Here is an 8,481-nt window from a genome sequence, read left to right on the forward strand (position 1 = left end):
ACCGCCAGACACCACACTTGCTAAGTGGTAGCTTTAAATCGGCCGCGGTCCATTAGTACATGTCGGACCCGCGTGTCGCCACTGTCAGTGATCGCAGACCGAGTGCCACCACACGGCAGGTCTCGAGAGACGGACTAGCACTCGCCCCAGTTGTACGGACGACGTAGCTAGCGATGCACACTGACGAAGCCTCGCTCATTTGCAGAGCCGATAGTTAGAATAGCCTTCAGCTAAGTCAATGGCTACGACCTAGCAAGGCGCCATTAGCATTACATAGCTTGTATCTAAAGAGTCGTCCGCCCCCGTTAGCTGAGTGGTTGCCGGCCGTAGTGGCCGCGCGGTTCTGGCGCTGCAGTCTGGAACCGCGAGACCGCTACGGTCGCAGGTTCGAATCCTGCCTCGGGCATGGATGTGTGTGATGTCCTTAGGTTAGTTAGATTTAACTAGTTCTAAGTTCTAGGGGACTAATGACCTCAGCAGTTGAGTCCCATAGTGCTCAGAGCCATTTGAACCATTTTTTAAAAAGTACTCGCTTCGGCGGTACATATACTAAAATTGGAACGATACAGAGAAGATTAGCATGGCCCCTGCGCAAGGATGACACGCAAAATCTTGAAGAGCCGGCACGGTAGCTCAGCGTATTCGGTCAGAGGGTTAGCTGCCCTCTGTAATAAAAAAACTGAGTAAATGGATCAATAACGAACTTCAACGGCCGTCAGGTGACGTCCGCCACGAACAATTGAAACGAACAATAACGAACAAAATGAGATTAAAAAAAAAAAAAAAGTGGTCAGCGCGACAGACTGTCAATCCAAAGGGCTCGGGTTCGATTCCCGGCTGGGTCGGAAATTTTCTCCGCTCAGGGACTGGGTGTTGTGTTGTCCTAATCATCATCATTTTATCCCCATCGACGCGCAAGTCGCCGAAGTGGCGTCAAATCGAAAGACTTGCACTAGGCGAACGGTCTACCCGACGGGAGGCCCTCGTCACACGACATTTCATCTAAAGAGTCTCACTTGTATCGTCAAGAGCGATGTACCACAAGGATGGATTAAAGTTAAGTATTCCTGGAGCTACGTACTTTTCTTTATAGCATTCATTACGTATCCTGTTTCAGACCTATCTACTAGCCTGCGTGAGTTAACGCGTGCCTGTCGACTACTTCCGAGTGGCGTGGCTGTCTTGTTACGCCGCAACAGTTGCTATATTGAAAAATATTGTCAAGACGAGAAGTTATAATCTCACGCACATTCGCATTGAAGATTGATGATGCTAGTTAGAGTTACTGATCGTGGTTCCACTTTACTCAGAAAGTAGTGACAAAGCAACTACCGGAATATATTCTGAACTTCACACTCGAATTGCACTGCGTTGCAATTTAAGATAACATTAGATATTTTAGAGATAAACCTGAAATCAAGGTGATTAAATTTTCAGTTAGGTTGAACTTAAGAAATCCATTGTCCTACGGACTTAGCAGACACGCGCTTAGCCGGAGATCTTACCACTTCAGACGCTCGCCGCGGACAGACTGCCCTGCGCTCCTACTGAGCGTGCTTCCCAAATACAAACGGAAGTGACCAGAGTGGCAGCTTCCTATACCAACAAGACAAGGGACGGACAGGACCATACTAAGCACAGAAACCTCTCTGCTTTTAGAAAGCGTAGCTACCTGTTCCGACGTCGGTCCTACTGTTCTCTAGCAGACAGGCTTGTCTGCTACCATCCAGCATGCAACTACAAATACATTTGCTCATTCATCCTCTCACACAGAAGGGAAGGGGGATGACAGTATCTTATCATATACAGTATATAAAAGAAAGCGGATGTAGGTTCTGTATGAGACTGTGTAACAAGAATTACATATAAACTGTGTTTTAAAGTGTAGTAGTGTGACAGATCGTTCTTGTTTATGTGTAAAAGTAACACGTTTCACTGCTCAGTCTCCTCCCAGATAGTCAGAAACACCACAGTAAGTTTAGAAGAGGAATTTATGCCGTAAATGACAACAGATTTAAGAAATTAACATGAAAGGAATCCAACAGAGACCTTTCACCTGTTCCTCGGGCAGTAGCAATACGTGACGTCTTGTGGAAGTAAATATAAACGTCTATTTTGCCGTGGATGAGAAGTTGGAGTATCCTGTGTACCTCTATACCCAAGGTCACTAACGCGCTCCAGAGCAGTGGCATTCTACTTTTAAGTCAGCAAGATGGAATTCAGATGGTGGAAGAACTTGTCGCTGCAATATTTGGATGGCAAGTGGAGGAGAGGAGACGATGTAAAGTTTCTGATCACCAATTTGCCCCAGTGTTCTGGATTAACTTACATACCTCCAGTGATGACTTATCCTAAATTTTACCAGTGTGCCACAATGTGGTGGACTATAGCCATTTGATTTACAAGCATAGTAATTCTAACTAAATTGAATATATTAATTTTATAATTAATAGTGTAACATTGTGAGAAATAAATTAAGATGAAAAAAAGTTGGTAACAGCAGGAATCGAAGTCAGGTCGACGAAATTGCAAGTTGGTGCACTTGCCATCCTTTTTTTTTTTTTTTTTTGTAGTGACAGGTGAGAGAAATATAAACTGAGAGAGGACAAGTTACTCCCTCACCTATTTTTCATATACAGGAAATTATTAAAGATTTTATTACAACCTAACGCACCATGAGCGAGACTCTAGAAAGTTAACAGCCTGAAGAGACGTTGATGGAGCCTGGTAGGGCGCTAAAAGCATGAGGTATTTTTATGGTTCTTAGCTCATAGAAATGGCATGTTGGGAGTTAGAAGCTATTGGTGGCGAGCACATGCCTCAGTAAATGTTGCTGGACAGGTCCACTACAGTACAGGGCAGACAGAGCAGCCCATCAGCAAGACAGGTCTCCAGCAGAACAATGCCGTGATACTGCAGTGGCACTAGCCGAAGCCTGAGCTGGGGGCAACGGACTGAAGGAACGTGTCTATACAGTGGAGGCATAAACTGGGCATTGTGTGCAGAGCCACTGGTAATAAAAATTCACTAGTTTTTGCGTTTGCCGATACTGCAAATAACATTTTTATAACAGCTCCACAATGATAACTTTTAAAACTTTATTTAAAAAAGACAGCAAAACATCTGACAACATCGGAAAATGGGAAAGCTTGACTGTTCCTGTTAAGCGGACAGAAGGATAGAAGGTAGGGGTCATGGGAGATGAGCAAGTGTGCTGCACCTCCGGCTCTATGGCAGGGAGGGGAGCTGAGAGGGCAGCAGTCGATCCCATGATGCCTGGCTACGGCATCCCCAACACCACCAACCAACTGGGAGTCGACAGAGAAGAGATAGTCAAGGAAGGAGATATTCAAATGTCATCAGGAGATTCCACAGCAGTCATAGGAAGGGGGGGGAGAAGAATCAGAAAACGAGGACAGTGACGTATCAGGCGCTCCATCCGTCAGGGCTTGAAGTAATGTGAGTGGGTGTTAGTAGTGCACCTCGATGGCAGTCAAGACAACTGTGTCCAGCACGTACCAGCTAACTGTGGAATCGCGCAAAAACCCACAGAGTTGGTTGGCGAAATAGGCGCAGTAGTGTGGACGTCGTCCAATCAATGCATGTTCATTCTTTAGGAGGGCCCAAAGAACTAACCTGAGTTTGACACCGTTTGCTTATAGATTTGACGCAGGCTATCGCATGCATCTTGGCTCAGGGGCCTCTAGGAGAATGAAGGTGCACGGTTCGATCACCGATGGAAGGGCGCTAAAGAAACAGACTACCATTTGCCGCCCCAGCGTCCAGACTTCACGAATGGGAGGTACAGCTGATGACACAATAGACTAACTTTTGCACTTTTTAGCTTTAAAAAAAGTTAATTGTGCTTTGCCTTTTCAATAAAAAAATGGAGAACTTGTTCCTATTCACTCCATTTCCAGCTGGTGCAAGCATCTAATGAATTTATCGTCTTGCTCATCAGTAGTTGGATTTTTGAATGCTTCGGTGATTTTCTACCTACCACAATTCTTTTCCTTCGAAGTTTGCGCTGTAAGTCTCTTCAACCCTAGAAGCACCTATGTCTGCATTCTTCTATCAGCAACGTTATACTCCCATTTGTGAACCTTTTCGACAGCAAAAGTAGACAAGATATCAGACGAAAGAGTCTGTACTGCGTATACCAAAGTGAAGAGGGAGCGAACTTTCTTTGATGGTTCGCTAAGAGACCAATAACCAACACCGAACTCGAACGAATGCTGCCCGCTCGCCTACTGTTTACGAGATAATTGTCGTTTGCTGATGCTGGTTCACGTCTCTTCTCTCAATTTAAAACTAGGACTCAGAACCACACAGGATGTTCGGAAACTACCATTACAAAGTTGTAGAATATTAGAGAGGGAAGGGGTGGATGTGTGTTTATTGTTTATTGAACCGGGAACCTAGAAACAATGGAGAGGTTTCGCTCTGCCGCAGCCCTCAGTGGTTCACAACCCCAGAACAGACCACTGCAGTTCACCCAACCCACCGCCGCCCCACACCGAAACCAGGGTTATTGTGCAGTTAGGCCCCAGTAGACCCCACCCCCTCTCACCTGGGAAGGTCTCATACTGGATGAGTGCAAAAAATGGTTCAAATGGCTCTGAGCACTATGGGACTTAACAGCTATGGTCATCAGTCCCCTTGAACTTAGAACTACTTAAACCTAACTAACCTATGGACAGCACACAACACCCAGTCATCACGAGGCAGAGAAAATCCCTGACCCCGCCGGGAATCGAACCCGGGAACCCGGGCGTGGGAAGCGACAGGATGAGTGCACCCCAAATGTTTGCATGGTAGAGTAATTATGGTGTATGCATACATGGAGACAATGTTTATGCAGCAATCGCCAACATAGTGTAACTGAGGCAAAATAAGGGGAACCAGCTCGCATTCGCTAAGGCAAATGGAAAACCGCCTGAAAACCATCCACAGGCTGGCCGGCACATTGGACATGACGCTAATCCGCCAGGCGGATTGGCACAGTGGAGTGCCACGGCTTCCCGTTCGGGAAGCAGTGCGTTATACTGCGTAGCTTGCCACGCGGGCAGAGGGGGTGAGCACATAATTTTTTGCACAGGAACCGGAGTCCGTAATCGTACCATTTCCGCTGCGTGATGGTTTCAGTTCAGATGTGAACATGTCGACGTCAGATGAGGGAAAGAGAATAGTCTCGTAGCTGCTTGTCCTGGTGTGCAACAGTGTAAACAGGATGGCTTGTACTATGCCAGAGGTTCACCTGATGTCGCTTGACATCTACCTTCCTGCGAGACCTATTCAGTGCCTGTGCATCTCCGATACAGTGAATATGGTTAGATAAACGTTTTCGGAATACACAAACAAGCTCCTTGTGTATGGCGAAGCTCGACGTAATGGAAGAGATGCTAGTCGACTTTATCACGAACGTTTTCAGCAATGTAGCACACTATGGCACAAACTTTTTGCCGAAGTTACGCAGCGGCTCCGATAATAAGGTAGAACTGCGGTGCTTCATGACAACGCCGGACGCCCATATTTGAAGAAGATGTACTGCATATCGTTGAATGGAATACACCAACGAGTACTCGAATAATTGTGAGTGCAATGCTTGTTAGCCACAATATCGTCTGGGAGGTTCTGCGTGAACAACAGTTACATCTGTACCATTTACAAAGGGTACACACCATGGGCCCAGCTGACTATGCACAACGCATTACCTACTCCACATGGTACCTGCACCGTTTCATCGACACACCCCTGTTTCTACGTTGAGTTTAGTTCACAGACGTGCGCTGGCATAAGCTGGCGCCAGCATACCGTGTCAAAGAGGTTGCGAGACAGTCAACTGACGCCAATAACAGACTGGTAGGAAACGCGCCGCCATCGTCCTCTCGGCCGCCAGTATTTAGGATCGCCAGTGCGGACCGGAAGGCCAATCTGTTCGAGTCTGTCGCACCGAGTAAGTTCCAGTGTCATCAGTCGCAGTACAGTGGGAATCGAAGTAGCAGTTAGCTCCACCGATAACTCAGAGACAGGCAGCACATAGCAACCATACAGCGAACACAGCCGACTTTGTACTTCACCAGCAGTGAGGCTAACGTGGACTATTCGTACACAGAAGAGCTTCTACCACAATGAATATCTTGAGTTACGTAAACTTTCCATTCTTATGAAATGAAGAAACCAGTTAGTCTATGTGTGCAGTTCGTATTACGGAAAGGGGATACCAACCACATCCTCTCCTTGCTCCTATGGTACAGCTTGTATGTAGGCTGTTTAGGTTTTTATGTTGGTAACGTCACGTACCGCTCTGTATGAAAATCACTGACTGTGCTGTGTGCAGTCTGTGGCTGGTTAGCATTGTTGGAATTTGCTATTGTAGTGTTGGGCAGTTGGCTGTTAACAGCGCGTAGCATTGCGCAATTGGAGGTGAGCCGCCAGCTATGGTGGATGTGGGCAGAGAGATGGCGGAGTTTTGAGAGCGGATGATCTGGACGTGTGTCCATCAGAAAGAGTATGTTTGTAAGACTGGATGTCATGAATGATATATATATATACACTCCTGGAAATTGAAATAAGAACACCGTGAATTCATTGTCCCAGGAAGGGGAAACTTTATAGACACATTCCTGGGGTCAGATACATCACATGATCACATTGACAGAACCACAGGCACATAGACACAGGCAACAGAGCATGCACAATGTCGGCACTAGTACAGTGTATATCCACCTTTCGCAGCAATGCAGGCTGCTACTCTCCCATGGAGACGATCGTAGAGATGCTGGATGTAGTCCTGTGGAACGGCTTGCCATGCCATTTCCACCTGGCGCCTCAGTTGGACCAGCGTTCGTGCTGGACGTGCAGACCGCGTGAGACGACGCTTCATCCAGTCCCAAACATGCTCAATGGGGGACAGATCCGGAGATCTTGCTGGCCAGGGTAGTTGACTTACACCTTCTAGAGCACGTTGGGTGGCACGGGATACATGCGGACGTGCATTGTCCTGTTGGAACAGCAGGTGCCCTTGCCGGTCTAGGAATGGTAGAACGATGGGTTCGATGACGGTTTGGATGTACCGTGCACTATTCAGTGTCCCCTCGACGATCACCAGTGGTGTACGGCCAGTGTAGGAGGTCGCTCCCCACACCATGATGCCGGGTGTTGGCCCTGTGTGCCTCGGTCGTATGCAGTCCTGATTGTGGCGCTCACCTGCACGGCGCCAAACACGCATACGACCATCATTGGCACCAAGGCAGAAGCGACTCTCATCGCTGAAGACGACACGTCTCCATTCGTCCCTCCATTCACGCCTGTCGCGACACCACTGGAGGCGGGCTGCACGATGTTGGGGCGTGAGCGGAAGACGGCCTAACGGTGTGCGGGATCGTAGCCCAGCTTCATGGAGTCGGTTGCGAATGGTCCTCGCCGATACCCCAGGAGCAACAGTGTCCCTAATTTGCTGGGAAGTGGCGGTGCGGTCCCCTACGGCACTGCGTAGGATCCTACGGTCTTGGCGTGCATCCGTGCGTCGCTGCGGTCCGGTCCCAGGTCGACGGGCACGTGCACCTTCCGCCGACCACTGGCGACAACATCGATGTACTGTGGAGACCTCACGCCCCACGTGTTGAGCAATTCGGCGGTATGTCCACCCGGCCTCCCGCATGCCCACTATACGCCCTCGCTCAAAGTCCGTCAACTGCACATACGGTTCACGTCCACGCTGTCGCGGCATGCTACCAGTGTTAAAGACTGTGGTGGAGCTCCGTATGCCACGGCAAACTGGCTGACACTGACGGCGGCGGTGCACAAATGCTGCGCAGCTAGCGCCATTCGACGGCCAACACCGCGGGTCCTGGTGTGTCCGCTGTGCCGTGCGTGTGATCATTGCTTGTACAGCCCTCTCGCAGTGTCCGGAGCAAGTATGGTGGGTCTGACACACCGGTGTCAATGTGTTCTTTTTTCCATTTCCAGGAGTGTGTGTATATATATATATATATATATATATATATATATATATATAATGACTTTTGAACACTATTAATATAAATACATTGTTTATTCTCTATCAAAATCTTTCATTTGCTAACTATGCCTATCAGTAGTTAGTGTCTTCAGTAGTTAGAATCTTTTATTCAGCTGGCAGTATTGACGCATGCTGTATTGCTGTAGTTTGAGTAACGAAGATTTTTGTGAGGTAAGTGATTCATGAAAGGTATAGGTTATTGTTAGTCAGGGCCATTCTTTTGTAGGGATTATTGAAAGTCAGATTGCGTTGCCCTAAAGATATTGTGTGTCAGTTTAGTGTTGATCAGAATAGGTAAAGAGAGAAATGTCTGAGGACGTTCAGTTTTGCTCAGCTGCTTGAAAATCAAATAACGTAAGGGGGTTACCAGCACAATCATTCATAAATTTTTCTAAGGGGTCGTTTCAATGGTACCTGCACCGTTTCATCGACACACCCCTGTTTCCACGTTGAGTTCA

The 8,481-nt window shown here is 47.6% G+C and overlaps 1 non-coding gene across 1 annotated transcript; it reads left to right on the forward strand.

Annotated features, from left to right (window-relative positions):
• Nucleotides 1-525: 525 nt before the first annotated feature.
• On the forward strand, nucleotides 526-632 carry LOC126191740 (U6 spliceosomal RNA). The gene has a single exon (XR_007538458.1). It is a non-coding gene; the product is annotated as a U6 spliceosomal RNA (small nuclear RNA).
• Nucleotides 633-8,481: the final 7,849 nt, after the last annotated feature.

Source organism: Schistocerca nitens, chromosome 6 (assembly GCF_023898315.1).
Source record: "Schistocerca nitens isolate TAMUIC-IGC-003100 chromosome 6, iqSchNite1.1, whole genome shotgun sequence".
Taxonomy (NCBI): Eukaryota; Metazoa; Arthropoda; class Insecta; order Orthoptera; family Acrididae; genus Schistocerca; species Schistocerca nitens.